The sequence below is a fragment of the Bombus vancouverensis genome, chromosome 1 (assembly GCF_051014615.1).
Source record: "Bombus vancouverensis nearcticus chromosome 1, iyBomVanc1_principal, whole genome shotgun sequence".
Taxonomy (NCBI): domain Eukaryota; kingdom Metazoa; phylum Arthropoda; class Insecta; order Hymenoptera; family Apidae; genus Bombus; species Bombus vancouverensis.
In genome coordinates, this window is record NC_134911.1 from 13,699,340 (window position 1) to 13,724,388 (window position 25,049).

Here is a 25,049-nt window from a genome sequence, read left to right on the forward strand (position 1 = left end):
AATAAGTAGTCCGGGCGACATGGACGGCGCGGCAAACGAGAAACGCGAGTTTTATGCGAGTTGAGAGGCATTCAGAAAGCACCGTGTGTGTCTTGAATTATACGACTACACGTGGTTACGGTCGTATACGCGATGGCCGCGAGCACCTCGTTAAACCTTTCGCTGTTGCGCATAAATACGCTCGTTGCACGCTACTTGTTTTTCAGATCGGGTAAATACGTTGATTATATTGCCGGTGCCACGAATAACGTATCAATTTCCCTCTTGCCGGTACACGTACGCGTCCAAGGAATTCGTTCGTGCCTCGAATCCGACGTTTCGAGCACTGTCAATGCCCGATCTCTCAGCGAGCACTTCTTTTTTCGATCCGACTAACGAACGAAAATTACTACCGGTACACGAGCGATTAGTGTAGCGTAATCGCGTTTAACTGGCGTCCAGTACGCCTACTCGACTCGCATAAATTAACCGTTCTTTAACACCATAGTTCCGACTCGCAAGTGAAAATCAAAGACCTGAAAAGTATTTAAATCGACAGCAATTCGTCATGCGCGACTTGTAATCGTTTCGCTTGACGATCTATTAATTTCGCGAAAATTATCCTTAACGCGAATTCTGTGTTTCGAGTTACGGTTCAGGTAGCGCAATAACGTACGCAATAAACGACAGCGCATGCATTATACGACACGTACGCGTGCTAAATTGCTGAATTACTTCACTCATGCGACAAAACTATACTACTTAGTTACAACGTAGTTAGTGACACACCACTTGCTCTACTTCGAGAAGATGCGTTACACTTATCCACCATTGACCATTATGTCCGTCATTATATCGGCAGGGTCGTGAACCCTTTACGATATCGCAGCTAAGTAGTTCTTTGAAGCGACGTTGATAGGATCCTTTCATCGAAGGATATAATAAGATTTTAGTATCTCTGAAGCGTCGAAGTTTACACGCCAGAATGTAGAATGGACGAATTGTTAAAGTCTAGAATCAGAGACGAATGAGGGTATATCTCAGTTTAATTCTTTTGATTCGACGTGCCAATAGATAGATTGCCAAAGTATGGATATACGTAGATTTTAATCATAACCACCGTCAATTCTATCAATGACTATAATAATTTTTCTCGCATCTAATATCGATTCCACTTGACCTTTCTTACTTGTTGGTATTCTGAAATTGGATTTCTGAAATCCCTTCGATTTTTCTTATCATCGAGTAATTTACAATTTCTATTAAAAGAAGTAAAATACTCGTCCACAAGTATCCACTCTAACAATAACTGTCGCTTACATCAATCGGTATCACTACGTAATGCTTTAATTAAGAACCTCGCCACAGAACGTTACGCTTTTACAAAGATACGGCCGTATCTCTTCAAAGTGTCCGACGTTGTAGTAGAGCCCGAAGCGAACAAGCAGAAACGGCTAATAGAATCGTATGTGAAGGGGAGGGAAGAAACGCGTGGGAGGAGGCGGGGTAAATCGGATTTCCCGCGAAATTCCATTTTTATCCGTCAGCCGTTTTCCCCGTTATTGCGGCGAAGGAGGTAGGCAGCAGCTTGGCCGGAGGTTCGGCTTCGAAGTCGTGGTGTAGGCGTTCCAACTGGCTCTCTTGGAACGCCTAAAGCGTCGGCAGCAACGCTAGAAGGACTATTATGCCCATCTGCCGGCATAACGAGGCGTAATTGAAATCTCTCGTATATACGAACGTACGGTCAGGCTTTCTCACGTTAGGGCCACAATTAGCTTTATTGTCGCGTCTGCTTGACGGGGACATCTCTCTAAGCGCGGCGCGACGGTATTGCTCGACGACCAACGACGTTCACGAAGACACAGGCGCCGCTCTTCCTGGTAGGAGGACAGCTGATTGCTCGGTGTCACGATGATTCTCTCTTCCCCCGTTGTGTCCTGTTGTTATCAGTCTCCAAGCTGACCCATCGCGAAATCCGATGCCAACGAGAATTGCGAGAAAACGAGACTCATAGGAGCGTGCGTTGGCGTAGCGTGCCACTTAGACCTCCCCTCTTCGCAATACGCGGAATTATTGAGACGCACCGACGTTACGATAGCGCGGTTTCCTTCCCTGCCTGTTTCCATTCGCAAGACGATCGGGCAATGTTACGCCGTAATTGAATATTTTTCGAGGGTTGGTTAATACCGTTGGAGGCGCCAATGACGAAACAGGCGTTACCGTCAGGCAATATTAGCAGGATAGATTTAAACGTATTTTCTAAATGGAAGATTGTATCGAATCGAATGGAAGACAGAGGAGATTAAAACGAGTTTATAATTTTCTGTTACAGGTTTCAGGAAGTTGCAGTTTAGAATTTTTAAACTCTTCGCATTTAGGGGTGAGATATTTTATGATTTCATTTATTTGAATTTATATTAATATTAATTTCTATAAATATTAATCTATGGATTAAATACTTCGTATGTTTGTTTTTCAATATTTAAGATTGAATGTTGTTTCGCGTAAGTGAAGATTGAAGTGATTTTTGCCTGAAGATTCCGACTATTAGTAGAGTAGATTGTTTAAGGAGAAATGGAAGTGAGACATAAATACAGTGTCAGTTTACGAAAGATCAAGGTGCTCATATTTGCTAATTTATGTCTCTATTGTGTTGAGCAAAAATTCAAACAACTGTCTTTGATTTCTATCGCGTGTCATCTTTTCTTCTCAGAACCGAATGATGTATCTCGCCCTAGGTGGCCGACAAGTCCCAGCACGTTGCATCAGCGTCATCGACATAGCGAGATATCTCGTCCATAGATAAGAGAATTTACACTCTCCTTCCTTACGCAACAAAGACGTAAATTATAACGAAAGAATGAGATACTATCTAACAATTCGATCGATCCAGTACGAAACGCAAAACCCTTTCACTAAGGGGGTGAAACCAGTCCAGGAGCTTGTTAATTATTACCAGCAGCTATCGGACATCTGTTCCGAATCATAACTCTGGCGATAATTAAACGTGAAACTTTCAGATCGCCGTTGCGATCGTTTATGCTAAAAAATACTTTGATCTACGAGGGATAAGAAAAGTGGTTCGGTGTCGTGTAGCGGTATTTTTCCGTGTTGCACGAGGGGGGCGAGTTGTCGTATTGTCGTATCGAGAAAGTGTCTCTCGTTAAGGCTTATCGAAAGGCGGCCACCACGCGAGAAAACGAGAATCACGCGTGTATACGCATTCGTACTTCCTAGGGACCAGTGATTGGTTATATCGATACGCATCGGCCGACACGTCCGCGTCAGGACGACAATAATCTCGTTAAGAGAGGAGTGCGTAGAGCTGGCCCTTGCCCTGGGGAAATAAACGACACCGGAGCCCACGATAATTTCGTCACCAAGGAACGTGGCTCGGGAGCCACGTTCGCCGAGTTCCTTCCTAACCTAACTTTCACGGGCACAGATGGACCTACGAGGAATCTAAAAAAGACCTGGTTCCCGGTTCTCGCCGGCTCGCGTCGTCCTCGAATCTTGTTACACGCTCGTAAATTTGATCCCACGATAATGTAGTCATCGACGACACGGAATGGTTGTTCGTTATGAAAAATGACTCGGATTCGAAGCTCGGAGGTCGAGTTAGTATTTCCAAGATCGGTAAACCGCTGGTTTTTACGTTGAATTAAATACGGCTGCTGGCCGCTCAGGCTTTTAGTAGTTGATTTATACGGATGTTAACATAGTCATTAGCGTTCGTTGATGTCCGGTTGTAAGAAATGATTATGCATCAACTGGATTGGTTACTTCCTCGGGATACGGCCTGGAGAATGGTCATGTATTATAATTTATGAATACGAGACACGCGAAATTTTTGAATGTTTAACTCCTCGTGAGGAGCGGTAGGAGGATGTTTTAGTTTACATAAGTAACAAGATAGTAGTAGACCCATCTATTAATCTTGTAATATATTTTAGTCGATGACTGTTTCGTACGTGGATGGAAAGAAATAAATTTGAATAACTACACGATTAGTTTTCAACGACAACTATTTTATCTACTTATTTGAAAAAAAAACAGAACACCAACGTTATCTGATTTCGCAACAAAATAGTTTACTGTTACTATCGCCATCTATGCGGAGGATTACAAGTTCTGCAAAACTTACGTCGTTCCAAACGTTCTTCGAAATAAGAATTTCATTGTGAACCTAACTCAATAAAGAGAAACTTGCGAAATTCGATCCGTGTAAATTCCACGGTCCCTGGAAACGATCTCCTTGCAGAGCGAGGCGTTTCCAGGTGAACGGGAGTTAGATCGTTGGTATCATTAGCCGTAGTCTTCGTGCAGCCTTCTTGCCGCGAATAACTGAACAGGGACATTAGGCACGTAGGTAGTTCGCGTGCTACCTAATGTAGGATCTTGATCTGGTACTAGAATAGATCGACGGGGAAGAATGTTCTTCCGAGAGAGGTGAGTCGCCCGCGGAATGTTAACCAGACGTCGTAACTTGCGTTTATCGGTTCTCGATGTTATTAGTTCCGCCCCGTGGTACTCGGAGAGCCATTCAGCAGAGGCGCTCGTTCCTCCGTTCGCTATATATCCACTCCTTTTAATTGTTTACCCGTGGTCCCAGTAAATTAAACTTCACCGAGCACGATCGATACCATACTCGCGCACAACTACCAAGGGCGAAGGTAAGAGGAGCCGAGCCTGACACAGGCCAAGTCGTCGCGTGCGACGAGATTTCAATCGCGTTCAAGATTCCTTTAAGTTCTTCCTTGAAATCGGAAAGTACATATCACGACCGAGATCGTACGAGCTATAACGGTACAGAAAATACGCTATTGTCGAAGTCGTCAGAATTCTATTACAGGGTCAGGATCAACATTGAAGTCTCTTCTCTTTCTCTTTCCGTTGGCACGGTTTAGCCCGAAAATTTTCGATTCACAGCGCGAACTCAATCACGTTCGACTTTCTATAGATAGATACTTCTTCGAATTCGTGAAGCGTAACAGCCTTCGAACTGGCGAAGATTCCAGTTTCATTTGTTACGTCTGTCTGACGAGCCGACGAGCGTCAAGACGATCACGAGGAATTCTATCGAACACGTTGAACGCGTTCCAAAATTCGTATCGAGTCATCGTTCCGATTACGAGCAACGCTATACTCAAGATCCATCAACCAAAGTACCATTTAGCGAGTCTATGTAACGAACCATGGCAAACGTGAAAGCGTGCTTAAAACCCGTGTAAAAGCAGATCGAGTTAAATAGCTTTATCGAGGTGCGTTAAAACAAGCCTCCTCGGAGGATCGATCGGCTTGGCTCTGGTCGTTGCAGACCAATTACAGTCGAAAGTCATTACCAGCGGGGGGTTGAATTTTTCTGCCGATCCAGGGACCAGTATCTCTTCGACGTAATATCCGTCAGGGACGAGTTCCGTATTTCAGGACGGATCGTTGGAACCGCGTTCAACGTCCATCGCTTCGTAATTAATACCCTCGCGCCGTGGCACGTTGACGGCTCGTTTTAACGCTCTGTCGAGCTTCCCGTTAAAATATAGACGAGCCTTCGACTGTGTTTCGAAGCTGACTCTTCTCTCATTTTCTCCATCTCTGTCTATCTGTGCTGGTGTCCCTTTCTCTCAATGCCAGAGCCGCGGCTTCCGTTCGATTCTCTCGTTCCTCTCTCTGGTCGCCATTCCACCGTGTACTCTTTCGTTTTACGCTAGCCGGCTCATCGATCAATCCGGAATGATGCCGCGCGTTTATACACCTGCGCTACCTGGTCCACTTGATTGATGATATAAAGGTGTAAACGGTTCGTTGTCGATCGACCTCTCGAAACGCACATCGACGCGAGCCAATCTGCACACCAGACGCGTACACTCGGCCGTTTCCTCTTCGACATGCGCGAACCAGCTTAGGGCTTGTTCGTGTCGCAAACAGATTGGACCGAGCTTTCTTTCGACACTGCTCTTGCCTTTGTACATGTATATAGGCTGTGTCCCGATTAAATGTAGAAGAGTTATATAAGTCGAAGGAAGATGTCTCAAATAAAAGCCGTAGAGTATCATTAGGAGTGTAGGGTATATCGTGTCGGAATTTAATTAACTTTGCAATGCTGTTAAACAGTTCTGAGAAGATCACGATTAAATTTTCAAATAAGCTATACGTAGAATAACGAGTTCTTTTGGAAATTCATATATTTGGGAATATAGGGAATATATGTAAAAAGGTAGAATCTTGTTAGAGAATTGTTTTACCTATCAGGTATTATAGAAAGCACTATACTTTGAATATTTTACATATTTTTTCATATTATGTATATTCCGTGCAGCTTTGCACTTTCAAATTCCCCATAAATGCATAAAAGTCACAGCTAATTTATATACATGTTTCGTGTACACGTCTACGCATATACACGTTGTGTTGCATATTCGCATAACTGATATCGAAACATTGTCAAAGCGCTATTCATTTGCACACCCTCAATGCTGATATATTGCGAGCTAGTTAGAACGGACATCTTATACATACATACTAGTTTATATTCGCAGGACGCGTATACGCCATAGGGAACGAATGTCCGTAGTAACCGGTCGAAACGCTACTGACCCGTTTCCTATTCTAATTTCGAACGCCTATGCGCGCCACTGAACGGCAATGGATCGACATACGGAATCATTTTCGTCAGAAAATACAATAAAACGAGATATTTATTGTTCGTTAGTTCGACTGGTCTGCGTAGTCGTAACGAACGATTCGACGATGAAGTGATTTTTTTCCTCGCAAGTAATGTATCTATGATTGGTCGAGCCAGCAACTCGACACTAGCATAAACTCCATGGTCTATTTAGAATCAGTGATCGCCACACGTCCTGGTTAAATAGCGATCAATTACCCAACCGACGTATAGTGTCCTATACTCGTAGAGTTGTCAGGGACACAATGCTCCTTGTAGGAAACACTTTCCTTCATGATCGGACATAGACGCGTTAGGTCTTTCTCGTGGCATTTTTTCAGACGACGTTACAATGGAACGTCTTCTTAGAATATACAAAACGGTACAGGAGATGTGTTGCACTTTAACAGTCCACAGCCATAGGACTGAGAAACTCACGGTTCTGTTCAGATCGCAAATCTTTACGACTGATTTATAAAAGCACTGTACCAATTATTACAACAGAAGTGCTCTAGTGTCGGTAGTATTAGGCTATTTTTACCCACAAAAAAGATAGATGTAGTACGCCTTATAAACGCATAGCTTTCATTTAATTCTTTAAAACGTGAAAATATCCAATCTCCAATTACTTCAGTTAGACTTACATAAACGTAGTAGTTATATAAACTCGTAACATAGCCAGCCAGTCCATCGAATAATCATCCAAATCTTGAGTTAACGATACCGAACAAGATTCATAGCTCATACAGCAAGGAACTAGGCTGGTCACAGGTTGGTTAGACGTTCTCGAGGAATCTCGATTTCGCCGCTAACAGGATTCTTACTTTATCAGTAGGAGCCGTGGCTGATTAGTCTCGCAGAAGGAAGCGGGAGTAATTTCAAGTCCGGGTGGCGCAGCTGAACCCGGCAGCCAGGATAGCTATGACAAGACGAGAGTTTACACGCTAGACGGGAGTAATTACATCCAAGTTTCGGGGGCTGGCCTCTCTCTCTTTAATTCGTCCCATCTACCTTATCCTGTCTTTCTCGTTCTCGTCGAATCGTTTCTCTCTCTCTCTCCCTCTCTCTCTCTCTCTCTCTCTTCCACCGTCATATATTCGTCCTTGTCTCTCTATCCGTTGCCGTTTCCGTGGTTCATCTCGGTCTCTTCGCGCTGTCTCTCGACTTGCCTGGATGCAACCGCTGCAGCTCTCCTCCGCGGCTACAGATAATGCCCGCGTGCGGTATCAAGACGGATGCCGAGAGGAACGAGATGCGGAGGATTAATCAGCCAAAGACGTTGTCCTCCGCGAATTTCGCGGCTGTCTCGATGGCTGTCGGAGACGAAAGGTGGCTCGTATCTAGCTGATGGATAGACACGGCTAACGAATCGAAATGGAAGATCGAAGTATCCGTGTGTAATGATTTTTTCTTTTTTGTTTGGAATTTTCACGCGGATCTAACCATCGCGATACTAACCATCGCCGTCAGGTGATCATTCGTGCAAAAGGATATTGATAGCATCCGTGAAAATAAGGAAGCGGTAGATGGTTAATATACGGCAGGAAATTAATCCTGATGGAGGTGCGAGCAATTTGTTTCATAGGGGATACATAATACGGATAGGGGATACGGTTTGATCCATTCATCTCGGCCGCCATTTTCGATGGATTTACGATTAGAAACAGGATAGAAATTACCTATAAAATCAGTTGGCACGAGCTTCGTGTGTTTGGAATAGATGTAATTTACTGGTTTTAAGGTCGATGATATTAGGATTGCAGATATAATATGTACGGGTATTATATCTCTTATGGGAAATACAAACAAAAATTCAATCATAAGTGAATTTCTTTTATAAGCATATTTGTAATTATCCAAATAGATAAATAAATAACTGGGTATAATGGCTTTGCGAAATAGCCTTGGAACGAATGTAATTTACCGATTTTAAGGTAGCTTGGTATTAGGTTTAAAGATACGCGGTTGTTATGTATATCTTTCAGGGCACACGAAAACAAATATCGAATCATAAGCGAATCTCTTCTGACAGCACATTTGAAATCATCCATATAAATAAATAAATAACTGGATGTAATGGTTATTGCAAGATAATCTTACTTTATCGATCGCGATCTCCATTCTAAGTCCTTCTGTTTGCTACCATAAGCCGACTATAGTTGATTCACGTACAAAAGGCAAAAAGGGATAACCTCACAGCAAGAACGAAGCAGGGGGTGTAATATAAATTCGCAGGAGGATTTTTCCCGCTACGATGCTTGATTTATGACTCGATTTAGCTGTTATAATAAGGAGGTACCAAGGAGCCAATAAGGAAACGTAAATCAATAGCCGTTTGATGGTTTAATGGATCGTTTCGAATCTGTGGCTGCCAGCATACGCTACGTTTCTCGCCGTAATTATAGTTGATCCATTTTCCGGCACTCCACTTTTCATTCTCGCCTGCCTCGTATTGTCGAACTTCTAAATGCCTTCTGGTAAAATCGTAACACGTACTTCGTCGTTCTTCAATTCATTTTATTTCTTCGTTCGATCGTCCATGGCGAATTAATCATAGTTCGACTTGGGGATAGACTCGTGACGAGTACGTTAACCGAGACCATATGTTATAATTTATGGAAGCTCGATACATCTTGGAAGGCAGAGAGAAAACGCATTTCTCTCGTGGGACAGCCACCGTAAGGCGGAAGACGAGAGATTCGTAATAAATAATAAGTCACCGACAGAATGGTGGCGACTCTCGCGCGAGATGATGAATGAACGACGGGATGCATTCCAGCGCAATGATACCGCGGCCACTATCATTAATCTTCCCGGTGTATTGTGTATCTGAACAACGTTTACCATCCTGCCGAGCATCGATTTCCCCTTTGATACACCTGTGTCACAACTCTCTGTGATACGTAAACGCGACTCGAAGAGGAAGGGAATCTGCTGGACAGGAATAAATAAGAAGAAGTATGGAGAAGAGAATAAAAGAAAAAGAAGAAAGGGAGAGAGGGAGAGACACAGAACGCTCTAAACCATTTCTCTTTTACGCGGTACGATCCACACGCCGCAGACTGTGCTCGTCAACTAGATTGCGACACAATGTTCCATTCGCCGAGGCGATTCGTTCGGCAGCCACGAAATCCTTGGCCGCGTTGAAACCCGAATTCAGAGGCGAATAATTGCGCCGGAAGAATGCGGCTAACGAGGCGGCGTCCCGTTCCAACGGGAACGCAAACTTCATTTCCGTTCATTCCGCGTCTCTAAGTAATACTCTGTTTTTTATTATCCGTGGAAAATTGAGTTTCCCTTTTCTCCCGCTCCCTGTCTCGCTCGCCACGCGGACGAAAACGGGGAATTGCGAGGAGAGAGAGTGCGACTCGGGGGATGAAACGGTCGCACGGAATGATGGAGAAAGCGAAGAGGAAACGGGCAGAAGGGGTTGGAGGCTGAAGGTGGTCCAGCTAGATGGACTTTGTCTCCTTCGATTTTCTCTTTGCGCGCGAGCCTTAACACCTCCTTTCGAACTTTTCGTCAACGCAATTCTATCCCCGCACGAGGTAATGAGATTTCTTGGGGCGCGAACACAGCCACTCCGTAATAAGAATTGTTCGTCCAAGTGCCGCACAATAAAAGGGCTGGCTCCTCTCACCGGGCGAGCAGGAGAACCTGCTTCCAAGGAGAACGCCTCGCTACGAATTCTCCAGAAAGAGACAAAATAGTTGTCACCAGAAGCGAGAGAATGCATTCGAGCGCACCATGGTGGATATAGTCGGTGGTAGATGGCAGGGGTAGAGGCAGAGCGGGTGGGTCCACGCGATCGAGGAAGAATTGTCTTCTATATTACGTGCGGACTCATGAGGGGTGGAATGATTTATAAACAGGACAACTGGAAATGCCACGAATGGCTTCATGCAGGCTCGTCGCGATCCTCGTAACTTCCAATTAGTCTCCATGGTTTCGAGCATATTCGGCAACTTCCACAGTCTAAATACATAGTGTGTTACTATAAGTACGCGTCACTCGCAAGTACTACACTTGGCAAGTATACAATTTAACTTTTTAATCGTTCGCAGGTAAAAGTTCACTTTTGTTTAAGAGCGACGACAAAAGTCGTAATTAATCAGCAGAAGTGTTAATTTATCGAACGATTTCATAACGAGAGACATTGAAAAATATCTCGGATTTTTCAAACATTTCTGATGTTTTAGGAGATTAGAATATGAACGAGGCTGCTTGTTTACGAACGATTAAATATTATAGTTCTAATATAGGGCGAAGTTTAAAATATCGCTATCAGACTAGTAGACTCCTATTTCCTCATTCCACATTCAAAATGCCCAACGTTCCCCAATCGCGTCGTGGAATATCCCATCAAGAAATATAATAACAAGCAAAACCGAAGTTACCAGATCGGTTTACCATGTAGAGAGATTTTACGAGTGGCAATTCGGCAACGGCGACAGGTTTCATAAAAAGAAACACAGGTGTTCAGGGCCGTGTGGCGAGGTGCAATCTGTGCCACCTGTCTTGCCGTGGCAGGGGAAGAGCAAAAGAATTCAGCGACGCGATTCGGCCGTGCACGAGAACCGAAAGCCACAAGGGGCCACAGAGAATACGGCCACGTCTCCGAGTCATTCTTCATTTCCGAGCCCCACCTTGTATTCTATCGTCGGCCCTCGGAGCAGCGGGAACGCGGCCGCCGTGCGCCGTTGCGATGTTCCTTCGCGAAGATGCCGTTCCAGACATCTGTTGCTCGCTCTCTTCTTCCCCGCAACAAGGCATTTGCATAATTATAATCTCGCCTCGGCCGTCTCGAAAACTCCAGCTCACGGACGAGGGCCCAGGCTACCAGACTTCTTCTCTGCATCCGTTTCTGGACCTGTTGTTGTTAGAAGAGAAGAGAAAAAAAAGAAAGAAGAAGAATGGAAAGTGGAGGAGATGGAGAAGGAAGAGGAAAGAACGAGTTGCTTCCGTTAACTAGACGGGCCATGACCGTGTCTTATTGAGGCAAAAACAATCTTGGCGCCGGCGAAGGGCAAGTGACGGGTTGGTTAAGTCAGCTTTACAGGAACACGGAACACGACCTTTGCATACGATCTCCTTTTTAAACAAGAGTTCTTGTTATTCTGGGAAACGTTTGACTTTGCGTAAGATCAGCTCGTTTTAACCGAGGTTTTTTTGGAGAAAGTAATGATTTGTACAGAAATACCTGTAGTTGGGAGCGACTGGCCAATCTTCGTCATCTTGAATCTAACGTGGTGGGATCCATTCAAGGAATCTGACCGGATTGATCTAACAATTGGTCTGTCCAGATAAGTTTGTCCAGATCAACTGGCGAAGCTAAATTCTACTTAAACAATTTTCTTACAGACTTATCGAAGCAATTTTCACCTTAAAGGGATTCTTCTTTATCCCAAAATTGTTTACTTGCCGATCATCTGGTTGGAGGGAGAAGCCCACTCTATCTTCCGCGTAATCAGCAAAGTGACCGTATGAGAAAATTCGAAGAAATCCATCCTTTGTGCAGGTGGGGAAAAAAGATCGCGGCCGACTCGAGGAGGGTGACGATGTTATAAATGGAGCATTTTGGACTCGTGAAAGGTGATGAAAGACCCACGGGGCCACCGAAGAAGCGTTCGACAATACGAGGATAGAGGCGTCCTCCGGGAGAATCCTCGAGGAGCGTCCGAGCTCGTGGGTTCGTATAGATAGGATTACCGAAGGACGTTGGCGAGCTGGTGCAAACGGAAGAAAGGAAGGAAATGAGTATGAACGGAGGTATTTTCGCGAGGATTTCGCCGCTGTCAGAACGCATCTTGGCTATCGTTACTCGCGTCGAAAAGAGCCAAAAAGGTGGGAAGCTTGACCCCTCGAGAAGCGTAGAGAAGCGGAAAGATAGGAATGAGTAAAAGAAAAAGGAGCGACAAAGAAGGAAAATAGCGCGGAAGAGAAGTAGTGGAATGAAAGGGAAGCAGCTCGAACGGTGGATCTTAAGGGATTCCGGCGTCGATATAATTTTTCTTCCTCCTCGGCTTCGAGATCGTCTCATTTTCCGCGATTTCGTCGCGTCATATAGCGCCCCGACAATAGCAGTGATTTCTATCTATTGAATTCCGTGTCCCGCTCTTGCCCTCGCGCGCGCGTTTCCCTTTACCGAGGAGAAGCAACGGCGTTCGCGGTTCTTCTCTCCTTACGTCTACCGGGTGTCAAATGATGCGTATAGAATGGAGTGGAAAGCCGGCTGGATCCATTATCGATCCTTCTTCGCTGCTGGAATTGTGGAATTCAAGCAGCGAGCGACTAACGGGCAGAGGGGCAGGTCGAGTCGAAGTGAAAAAGGTGGGAGCGTAGAAGGAGGAGAAGGCTGAAAGAGGAGGAGGTGAAATAGGTGGAGAAGGAGTTGGGTGGAGGCGGTAAGAGGGTCGTCGGCGGGATGGTAGAGAAAGGTGAAATCCTGGAAGAGAGAGAGAGAGAGAGAGAGAGAGAGAGAGAAAGGAAGGAAGGAACAACCCTCGTGGAAGTTCTATAGGAGGAGACCAGCTCCCGTGTCGAGGCTTTGGATGCCGTGCCACCCGGTGATAAGCCCTTACCAGCCACGGAATTGCCTTGAAACATCGACCGGACTTTCTGATGACGCGGAATTGCTTCGAGCTTTCGTTCTTCGAATTATTCGATCGCGAGGGAGGATCGTTCCGCGATTCGAGGGGGATAGAGGGTGACCGACCGTCTCATTGGCTTCACGAGACTTTGGTAATCATCCGGACGCACGCATCGAACAAGGAGACATCTCGCGTGACGAATAATCTCTGTCCGTCTACGATCGGTCCCGAATTAAGAGAACAACGACGATCGCATTTCTATTAAAAGCTTCGACTCTGGAAGTCGAATTTCGTGTCTCGAAATTGTCAAATTATAGTTCAAGAAGAAAGAGAGGAGTGGGAAAGATTGAGTACGGTGGTCACGTTAAATACTTCCAGGACACGAGCTCCCCTTTGTTCGCGATTTTTCAACCAACGATCGCGCATTGTCTCGCGCAGGAAAGGTTTCTCGGAAGGCTCGACGAGCTTAAAGGTTACAATTCTGACGATCGTTCCCCTCGTCGTTATCCGTACGCCGATCAGAGCAATTTATTATAATCGTGCATGAGCTTCAACGTGTTACGTATACGTAGTGTGGTCGCAACAGTCGTTATGTTTTCTTCGTTCCTTTCCTCCTTCTTCTCGTCGTGTTTTTTTCCATCCCTGCGCGCGGGAGCTCTCGTTCTTTCTCGTTGGTTCGCGGCACGGGCCGCTATATATTTTCGTGGCAATCTGCAATGACCGTCGGCGTCATTTGCATTCGACGTTGCATGTTCCATCAGTTTACTCTAGGAAAACATGCAACCGAGGCGACCAAAGCATTTACATTCAAATTCCTTTCTTAGCTGAAACACATGCGACGTAGAATGCAAACGTTGCCAACAATTGATCCTCGTACGTCGTAACGGAAATAGGAAGGAACGCTTAAAGGAAGAAACAAAGTGAAATGGAGTAAATAGGAAGCGTGCCTCGGGAATTCCGAAATAATCGCGCCATACTCGAAATACGGAGAAGACCGTCGTTTCGACGTTCGTGTACCTCTAACCGACGTGTTCCGTTTTACATTCCATTCTCTCTTTGTGCACACACAATTATTCCGAGTGTTTCTAGTCGACGGAATGCACGAAGAATATTATCGTTCACCAGCATCCGTTGATAAACGCGGCGAGGCAAACTGGAAGAGATTCTCTGCAGACTTACCCAGATATAATCAAAATTCTTCCCTTTCATACCAATTACCTTTTACTCATCGCTTGAGAGAAATAGAAGACTTATATCTCTGTAACAGCAAAACTTATATTTCTATCATTCGAGATAACAATAAAAGAAAACCTTAATAATAATACTTTTTAACTCTAACAATCGTAATGATACCAACAAACCAGAGCTACCTCCTTATTCTTTAAAGCTACCCTTCGCCATTATATCGCGTAACTTAGTTGGCCAACCGCGAACAAAGTCGCTGAAAAAGTTCGCAACGTCGATTCGTTGGTCGAAAAAGAGCAGAAGCTCCTTACAAATTTTAATTAAAAAAGGGGTGTGGCGTCCGAGGTACGAAGAAACGGATGATGGTCAAAAGGGCGGAAGAAATGGGCAGAGTAAACAGACACTAATTGGAGCTCGACCGCCGATGTTTACCGGATTACCTGCGATGCCGACATCACTCGCCAGATGGTTCCTCGCAGACGAAACCAGGGAGATGCTAGATTTCCCGGTAGACATAATAAAAATAGGGGGGAGGGGTTCGGTTCGGGACGGGCTAACAAACGATTCGCATGGACCTTCGACCCTGATCGAACCTCGGCATCAGCATATATTGGATTATGTAGATACCAGAGGGAAGGGAAAGAAGCAACGCGCGGGGATAAGCTGTATACAGAACGGAAACCGAAAAGAATCGGTCGAGTTGAATGAAGTCGGACTACATGAAACGCTCGAAGCCAAATGCTCGGTCGAGCGGAGAAAGAACCAGCGGGGATAGTTAAATTTTATCGATTCGACGAAAAGCTTCCTTCCCTGTGATCCGTTCTGTACAGTCGATTACATTCGTCGTTCGTTTTCTAGTTCGGAATCGACTGGTCTTCGATTTCTTTTCTTCTCATCGACAGCCTGATTTGTCGTTCGTGCTCGATTCGTAGAATACCTGGTAAATTTTTGAGAGCGTGAGGAGAATAGAGTTCCTTTAGAACGTATCTATGTATCTGATTTCAGCTGATTCTAGGAGCTTGAAAATTGTATTTGATTCAACTCTGGTTTTTACCATTTCTTTAGTAGCTATTACAGCTATGTTGTATAATATCAAAGTATTGTACGTAATTTATGTTTGATAATATTCAGTTTGAAAAATTGTAACTCGAGTTGAAACTAACTAACTAACGTGCAAACTAAACTTTCCCGCGACTACTCTCCATCTTTTATAAAGTTGGAACTATAATCTCTACCACGAGTATGAGTTGAAGTTCTAAGACAAAGAGTTAAATATGCAAGCATTATGGAACAGTGTAGAATAGAAGACACCATACACCGGGCAACGTCTCGTCTTCACTGGAAGTCACAAAAAGTTTTCCGTATACAAAACTACTATGTATTGCCCTGTAGAAAGAAGCAAACTTCGATATTTTTATAGTGCGTATAAAAAGAAACTTTAAATTCCTCTGAAACATTTGAACTCTTCCAAAACCGAATTGCGGAGGAAGTAGAGTTTTACAACCCTGTTCGAATCAAGGCAAACACTGCCCGAAGATACGTAGCTGTTGAATAAAAGAACCCTTTCGTAACTCCAAAAGCGAAAAACTTGTCGAATCCAAAAAATAACTCACGATTGAAGCGGCGCAGTGTGCAAAAACGAAATTTGCGAGGCTGTTTCTTATTGCCTCATAACGTGGTCCGTCAAAGCGTCCTGGACAGGGTGGGACACAAGTAAATAAGCGAGCCGCGTTCAAACGAAACAACGTTGTGTCCCGCCCGGATTCGGGCGGCTTGAAAATTGCTGGGAACGCAAATTGGCCCCGTTCAAGCATCAATATCGCCGGTCTTTAATTTCGACCCGTTCGAGCTCTCCTCCCGTTTACGCTCGTACTCGCACGCCAGCCCGGAAACTTTGTGCCCTGCAGCTACGACAACTTCAAAAAATATTTGCGTTCGACCAGTAGCGACTGATCTGTAAACTCTTACTTATTTTTCACGGCCAGTCGACGCGCTTCTCTATTTACATAGATCTTGAGGGATCTCTGGTGAATTCGCGTCAGCCGTGGATTAAATTTGGAACGTTATTTCACCCCTGCGCCGAGATCCAAAACGATTTTCGTGCGTTTGATTTGACGCAAAATTTGATCCTGTATATTTTGTTTATTATTTGGGAGTTGGGTATAGTGAGAATCTTTTGAAACAGGCTGATTTCAATTCCTTTGAGGAGAATAGGATGTAGGATAAAAGGGATAGTAACTACACGGTGCGAGACAGATATTTTACACGAAAATTTCTTTTTAATAGGAAATTTTGTTGTTGCGAGACAGTCACTGTTTCGTTTATATGAGAATCAAATTTTTCTTTTGTTTAGCGATATAATATGTCGAATAAATAGACTGCGGATTTTCGTGTATATTTATATTCCACTTTGAATATTTCGTGTATTTTCTCATGTTGTATGCGGTCTACGTACTTTGACAATTCACATAAAAGTACAAAAATCCGCAATCTACTAATGAATATCGAAACAAACTGAACGAACGCCCGTTGCGAAGGATCAAATTAAATCATCACGGAATCGCGCGGGAATAGCAGGTACGTAATTTCAAAGAACTCACGAACCTCTCTCGCCTCTTATTCGACACGCAAGGTGCGTCAAAGAGCCGGCAGCTTTCATGTCCCTTCGAACGGACCATAAGGTTAAAAGTGTCAGAATTTCTCCATCAGCTCCGTTGGCGGTCGGTTTCAGGGCATTTTTGCGACTTCGTCACGCTCCAGCTGCGCCGGGTGTAAGATTTACCAGGCGCGATGAAGTTGCAGCGGGGGTTCGCGATTGTATTCCAGATTGGCGGGAACCGGTACCTCCCTTCATCTTACGAGTATATTTACGGCGTTTCGCGCGAGGAAAGTCTCGAATCGTTATCCCTCACGAGGTGGTTAAGTGTGAACGCAATTACCGGCGCAACCACCTACGGTGGTAACGGATAACACGTATTAAGAGGGGTGGAGATCGGGGACAGGAACGAGGAGGAGGAACGGAGGAACGAAGAGAGAAAGAGGAGAGACATCGATGCGAAAGACCGACGCTAACGAGCATACCGAACAGTGTACCGCTGGGCAACGCTTGCAAAACAACTTCGATCTCCTCTACCTATCTCTCTTGCACATTTTTATCGAACCGTTCGATGGTCTTCGTCGAGCAACACGCGTTACTCAGTTCGCGCCGTACGAACGCGTTCATCTTCGGTCATTGATCGCAATCTCTCGCTAACGAGCTTACCGCCGGGTGCGAAAATCTTACCTGGGGCACCACGACCTGCGGCTTCTCCTCCTTTGCACGAGTACGCTGGTACCTTTCAGTCTGGTCCGGTTCGGTCAGCGCAGTGTTCAGATTCCTTCGGCGCCTTGCCTGCGTGCTCGACGATAATCGAAGCAGCGGGATCGCCGCTTGCATGTAACGCGTACGGAGAAAGACCAAGTCGAGTGGGACGTGATCTTTATTTACACAATCGATCAACGAGCAAGGCTGCATCCTTATTTATGATCGGTTACGTGACCACCTCCGGGGCCAGGACGCCGCAGGTGCAGCCTCCGGGTAATCACGGAGCCTGTCCTCGTTGCACCGAATCTCCTTGACACTCTCCGATGGAAGAATGGAAGAACGATAAGGGATGAAAGATAGGGAGAAAGGAAAAGGAAGCGAAGAATGGCTTTCAGTGATAAGGCTAGAGATAAGAGGACTTGGTAGATAGCAGATCTTAGATATTGGGAAAGCGGAAGCTACTTAGGTAAAGGATGTATGAAGATGCATGAAAAGGATGATTAGGTGATTGTAGAAATGTCGTTTTACTGCGCGTTTCTCTAATGGCGAGAATTCACGTGGAAGTAGAATTTCCCGTAAGCGATAGACACGTACGACTGACTCGAATACAGCAGTTGGAAACTATTTAGAAGTATATTTCTTCAATGTATTATAGTATATGATATAGAAAGTCGCTTCGTTGTAATGAAAGCACAGTGATGGGAGATTTCTATGTACAAACGCGTTTTCCGGTAAAAAGTATATGTCTGACGCGTACAGAAAATTCCACTTAAAAGCTGCTACGTATATCGAACCACGCCGGGGACAAAATAATCAAACGCATTAAAATCGATCTTTGATTTCCAAAAGGTAAATCGCTATTCACATATTGTGATACTAAATTAGGAAAATTGCCAGAAAATGAAATTGACTAATTTGGCTTCGAAATAGCTCATACATGTTAATTGAGAAGGATCGATTGCATAGAGATTACATTCAAATTTAATATAATTCTGGAACGGTAAGGTCGTTAGTTTGAGTACGATCGTATTCGGATTAATAGCATTTGGACGGATATAGGTATAATGTCATGGATTCCCATAGAGCGACGATATTAACGGAGAGCGTTAATGCTATCGATTTTCCATTCGACTCTGGTAGTAGTACATAAAAGAAAACGTCTTCGAATCGGAGTCAAACGAACTGACTCTGGGGGTCATTTCTAATCACGGAAATGGCAATGTCACTACGGCCGGACGACGACCCCCTCAGGATCGGTTTCGCCAGTGAATTACATTGCCCCGAAATCTTAAGGGGGATGCCCGCGACACAATGTCGTGCACGCCCACGCAGATGGCGCACTCCGGGTGTAGTAGTTAATTTCCTCTGTCCAAACAGCGCTAATCCCGAGTGACATAAGCCAACTGACGGCTAGAGCCACGTATATACACCCTAAATAGAGGGGCACAGTGTTAGAGGGACAAACGGACTTCGAAAATGGAACTCTGCTAAACGGAATAGACAGGATAGATTTCTGTCTTCTGCTTCGTTAACGGAGACACTGGATTGATTTTCCTTTTTATTGCCGTGAAAATAATAGTTCCATCTTTTCTATGTCCCAGGGATACGGAAAGTTTTATCGATTGTTTAAAGAGAGATCGGTATTACTCGTGTTTTATGGTAAATAAAAGTATGGTAATATCCGTAAAAAGCGCGAGGTATATTGAAGAAGTTACTTTCTTCGAATTGCATGGAGAACATGAACTAACGCATCAAATCTCCTTCTTTTATATTTGCTGATAACACGAGGCTGATTTTCACAAAATCAATACCAATTTTTATTCAGATAGAAACAGAATTATGTGTAGGTTATTTATCCTCACTATACCATTTCAATTATAATCATTTGCATAGAATATTTACGAACATATCGTAGATTAATAGTTGTCCAAAAACTAATATCGTAACACCAATACGTTAAAAGTTCATTGAACTACATGTACACTCATAACAAACACACTACAAAGAAACAAGCAAAAATTGATTTCCTCCCTGATAGAGCACACACTCCACGTGTTCCCACTTTACCGGCACGATGCAGAATTTTTATTTACCATTGGTTTATTTGCCAGGTCGTTGTATTCATACTCTGATCGTTACAGGACGGGCGGGGGATTCTGACTCAGGCTCTACCCTTTGTACCCCCCGCTGTAAATAGAAGTACGCGCCGTAAAAGGATTTATAGGATACCACGTGACACGCCGTCATCCCATTACGGATCATCGTAAGCCTATTTGTTTAGGATCGGAACGGTCACGGGCTTAGATCGTGGCCTAATTGTCTGGCTGGTGCAGGCTGCAACCTGACGGTTCGATTGGCCGGATCCTCGTTCGCCAGGATCCACCCTAGTCTCTCTTCTTGTCTAGCCCCGGGTGACGCGTCACTTTTGTTAGCACCGTGAGAAGCAGATGCACCAAATGCTCGAAACGTTCCCGACTGATATTTACTTTACTAACAAAGCAAAAGTAGAGTCTTTTCCAAAGCGATGAAGATATCGTCAAAGTCAGAGGAAGATGGACAGTTGTCACGAATAAAGAGGAACCATCATTAAGGAACTCGTTCTGTATAGAACGCTATAAGGAAAAATGTATGCGTGAGATATTAAAGGAGTAAACTTGTAATGCGAACGTGAATTTTTATTTTGGTGTTCGATAGAAAGTACCATTGTATTAAACATTTTTTCGTATGGCTCTCTGTCCAGAACTTTACCTGCTCCTATTTCTACAATCCGCTTGTTCTAACACCCCAACTTCACGTTTGATATTTTGTAAAAGCCGAGTAGTGTATGCATGTAATTGATGAACAAAGATCAATTCCCATGTCTTTTTCTCGTTAGTATTCGACTGTTAGTAGTTAGCTAATCGATAGAAGATACTTCAAAATGTTATACGCGACATCTTCGTCATGTAACGCATGTATATTAATTAATAGGCGCGAAAAACTATGTTTAATAAAATACATGGATTGTTCGAAACGAGACTGAGGCGATGTCGGTACAAGACAGCTTAATTCACGGTGGATTAATTAAGCAGCAGAGACAGCGAGCGAGGGAAGAGTGATCGTTCGAGTTAGAGGAACGAAGTAGATTCATGCTGCTACATTGGAATCTGTTATCGTTCTCTCGCTTGACAGCTGACGTCTTATTTAAAGAGTACAGCTTTCTTTTTCTTTTCGTAACACCGGAACTCAGTGATATATCGACTCCACAATTCGATATCATCTATTTCGCTAAAGCAATCGACGATTCAAGCAGAGTCTTACACGGTGTTCCAGCAGCGAGATCCTTCTGGTTGAGTTTCGTGACCGAATCTTCTTCGTCGATGTTGGTTATCGCGCATCTCTCGAAACTAATTAATCGTGTGTCCAACCACCGATCATCTGAACGAACGTTATCCAGCGAACGATCGACGGGGGGTCACTGAACTGACGCATCGTAAGTTGACTTACTTAACAGGGATCAATCGGTCGTGATACGATCTCTATTGATGTTTTGTCTTCTACGCTCTGTGGTTGTGCTCGTCGATTAACCCCGTCGAGTAGAGGAGAAGACTCTGACAGATAGATTGAAGAAATGTGTACTTGGAACTATGTGAATTGAGGGGTGAAAATGCTAAACGATAGCGGAGAAAAAATGGAAAACGATTTTTTAATGGACTAAGAGATAAATTCTATGTAGAATGAAGCGAGGAAGTTGTGAGTGAGAGCGTAGAGAGAGAATACAATGCTAAAACAATTTATTTTAGCTTTTTAGATCTATTGTAAATGCTAACTAAATTTTTGTTGGACAAGATGTTTACAAGTTATCCTTTCGCTTGACATTGCGTGCGTATAATATTGTATGTTAACAAACTATCAAGCTATCTATTATCTAAATGATAAGTGTATTCAGTAAAGCTGGTGTTAAATTTTAATGCATTAATCTTTTTTACACAAGTCTCGTAAAAAATGAATTTCTATTATTAATAATTCATGATGAAAATTTTTCTCAAATCTCCAAAATAGTCTGGTCCTGAAAGAAATAGAGATAAATTTAACTACCTGCGAACATTTTTCAGTACTTACCCTTTCTCTAAAAATGTAAAAATTGCAAACGTTGAAAGTGCATAGCGTCGAAGGAATTAAACTATCAGAAATGAAATTTGTTTCTATTTAAAATCTTCATTCTTTCACTTAAATCATTCTCTGTTTCAGCTCCTCGATTGTTCGATTTGTAATTTTACGTTCATATCGAATTCAAATCTATCGTAGGCAGGAATATTGGAGTGCAATTAATCGGATCAAGTTAATTAAATATCGTCGGTGATCGAATTGCGTTTAATTTGGTTTTAGGAACAGAGGATATTCTAGGAATCGATTGCGATGATAATTTGCGTGGTGTGTTAGGGCAGAAGTTTATAGCAACATCTGCCAAAATTCGGGACAATGTGCGTTGTACGTGTTTTGGTTGTAATTACGCAGGCTCTCCGAGGTTTATCAGAGCCACGAAGCACCGCTGGTAATTGCACAAGTACGAACGAATAGAACCGCGAATGAATGTAAACTAGGAATGAACTACGAAGTGAACCAGACCAGTGCAAAACAAAGCAATTCCTTTTAACCTGTTAAAACCCGCGTAACATGGCAACGTTTAAATTGCTTTTGTAATCAGAATCCACATTCCCGCTGCAGTTTTAGAACACCTTTTGTTTTTAATGAAACTTCAATATTTTGTGTAAATTATGTACTTTCATTTACATATGATTTTTTAAATAAAATTATTGACATATTTGTACTTTATAAGCGTAAGAATACTTATATTAGCATCTTCCGAGTAGACACTACAATTTATTCTTCGTTAATAAGAAAAATCATTGACACTTTGACATGGAAACGTTCGTCAAGAATTCGTTCGTCGAATATATCAAGTTTGTATTAATTGTAATATTTTATTAAATTTTTCTTTAGAAGATATCGAGTCAAACGATACTTTTCATTATATTTTTCATAGTTAATTAGATTTGTCTAGTTTCGAAGCAAACATAATAATTGTCACGAGATAATTTAGAGCGAAGAGCGGTAAACGATAAAGTTATATAATTAAATTGCTCCACACGAACGAACTTTAACGCTTCAAACGAATGCTTGATTATTACGAGAAGAAATTAAAGAGATATACATGTATGTATATATCCGTGAAAAGTCTGAAAAGCAAACTTTCCATGGGGTGTGTCTTTGCACGTAGAACGGATAACGGACTCCCTCTATGAGATATCGAAGGGGCACGTCTGCAAGAGTGGAAAGTAAAATAAAAGTTTGCTTCATTAAGGACTAGTTACCATGAAGACATTCAATTGACGTACCATCTCCCTTGCTTTCGCGGAATTTCTCGTTTTACTACCAGCATCGTTCCAGATTGCAAACTCTTGAAAAGAGAAAGAGAGAGAAGAGTGGGCGAACAGGAGGAAAAAAGGAGATGTGCGAGAAGAAAAGTTTCGAGCTGCGAAAGTTTCAGCGACGCGAGAGATCGAAATTACGAGCTTGCCTCGGTCGAAAATCGAGGAATTCGCCAGCAGGTTACCAAGAGACGCTCCTTTATCCCAAACACTCGAGATATCTCTCTAATCGGTCATTAATGAAACTGGCGGATCCCCGCTGTAATTAATTCCTTAATCATAAAACTTTCTCTAGGGCTTCTGCCTCGTCGTTGGAGCGAAGTTTCACCGCGCTATACCGCCACTCCTCGAGTGTCAACGCGTGCAGGCACTAGCGACGCGGCGTAAAAGGCGAACATTAGCCTGCTCGTGACACTGTTTTCGCGAACTTTGCTCCCTGTTTGCCTTCTTGCCTCGAGATTATGACGTTCCCTCTACCGGTTGCTAACTGCAGTCAAGAGCGAGTCAGAATTTCGTCGATCGTCAATGTCAAGAGTAGTTTACGAGGGAGACAAATTAAACGTTATTAAAGCAATAATTGGATCGCGGTGTAAAATTAATTACAGCTGGAAACAAATGAAAGAGATAGGTTAACATAACGCGTTTAGTACTGACAGTGATATACGTTCGACTATCTAAAGTTTCCACTTTGTCTCGGAGGGACGCGTCTTTTTCGTCATTGTCGTTCTTAGATGCAAAACACGCAACAAATCATCAACGACGCGAACATCGGTAAACGTAACAATCCTGTCTGCGTCGCCGATCTCTGGTGTAACAAACGGCTGCGTTGAACCGTCCGGATAGATTGCGAGAGTTACGTTACGATCAACGCGCGTTTACACAGTCGGCTGCCTCGTGGCCGGTCAGTAAAGGGAGTTACTAAATTTAAGCCGTCCCGTCGGTCGTTTCTCAAGTGTACACGCTTGTCTGCTGTTCGTGAGTCCTGCTCTGACGGACCAGATAATTGTCCGCTGTCGGATTAGAGAATATCGTTTCGAAGCCGCTAGCGGCGTCCTGGTTTCGCTTGCCAATTACGAACCTCCTTCTCCTCTTTTGCTCTTTCCCTCGACTTTCCTTACTTCGTTTCTTTCTTTTTCTTCTAGTTTTCAAAAGTATGGTTTCTCAGACTAGTTGCGAGACCATTTGCCTGAAACGATTAACGAAACGGTGGCAGAAAGTGGTAGGATCTTTCGGACCGGTTCTAAAATTACCTTGGAAAAATTCGCCGAAACGGATGAATCCTCCAGCCGGGCTTTGAGGGTAACGAGTTGAGAGTGTCGGTGATCTAAATTTACTGCCAGCCGTGTAAACGACACAGGAGCCCTTCTACATACCGTAACATTCACCAGCAGGCTGTTGCTACAAGTACCGTGAACGGACTGGAGGTTGGAGGTGACGGCAGCTTATCTATGCTCCGATTTCTCTGTGTACTACCATTCATGTTGGTCATCGTCTCGCACGCGTTACGTCCTCCCCAATGTTACAGAGAACACAATGTCCTGATGATTCACTGTTCACCACCTTCATTTTTCAACGCCTTTCTTCTCGCATGTTCACTGAAAAAATATAGCACTGCCTCTAAACTAAAGTATTAACACGAAGCATCGATCTAGATTTCAGATTCTTACACGTTCAAATATTTACTATAGTTTAGTTATTTATTATAGTTATATCGTGGAGCTTTATTTATTGAAGCAAGATTTTAGTTCATCCTCGAGTAACTAAACTCCCGTCAATTGAACCTACTTATTTGTAAGTGAGTGTGATAATGGAAAAAATTGGTGAACTATCGTATGAATTATTTAACCCCGATGAGTTCTAATAGAGTTCTACACTATTGGCGATGATTGACAAAGTAATACGTAATAAATAAAATATAT

At 43.5% G+C, this 25,049-nt stretch overlaps 1 protein-coding gene across 3 annotated transcripts in view; it reads left to right on the plus strand.

Annotated features, from left to right (window-relative positions):
- Window positions 1–25,049, plus strand: part of LOC117153378 (discoidin domain-containing receptor 2) — a 134,298-nt gene that overhangs the window by 37,633 nt on the left and 71,616 nt on the right. For 2 of the 3 annotated variants that reach the window (XM_076619828.1, XM_076619830.1), the window contains exon 2: window positions 2,312–2,359. The exons of the other annotated variant lie outside the window; for it this stretch is intronic. The gene's annotated coding sequence lies outside the window, so the exon portion shown is untranslated. The remainder of the gene's footprint in view (window positions 1–2,311; window positions 2,360–25,049) is intronic. 3 annotated transcript variants of the gene reach the window in all.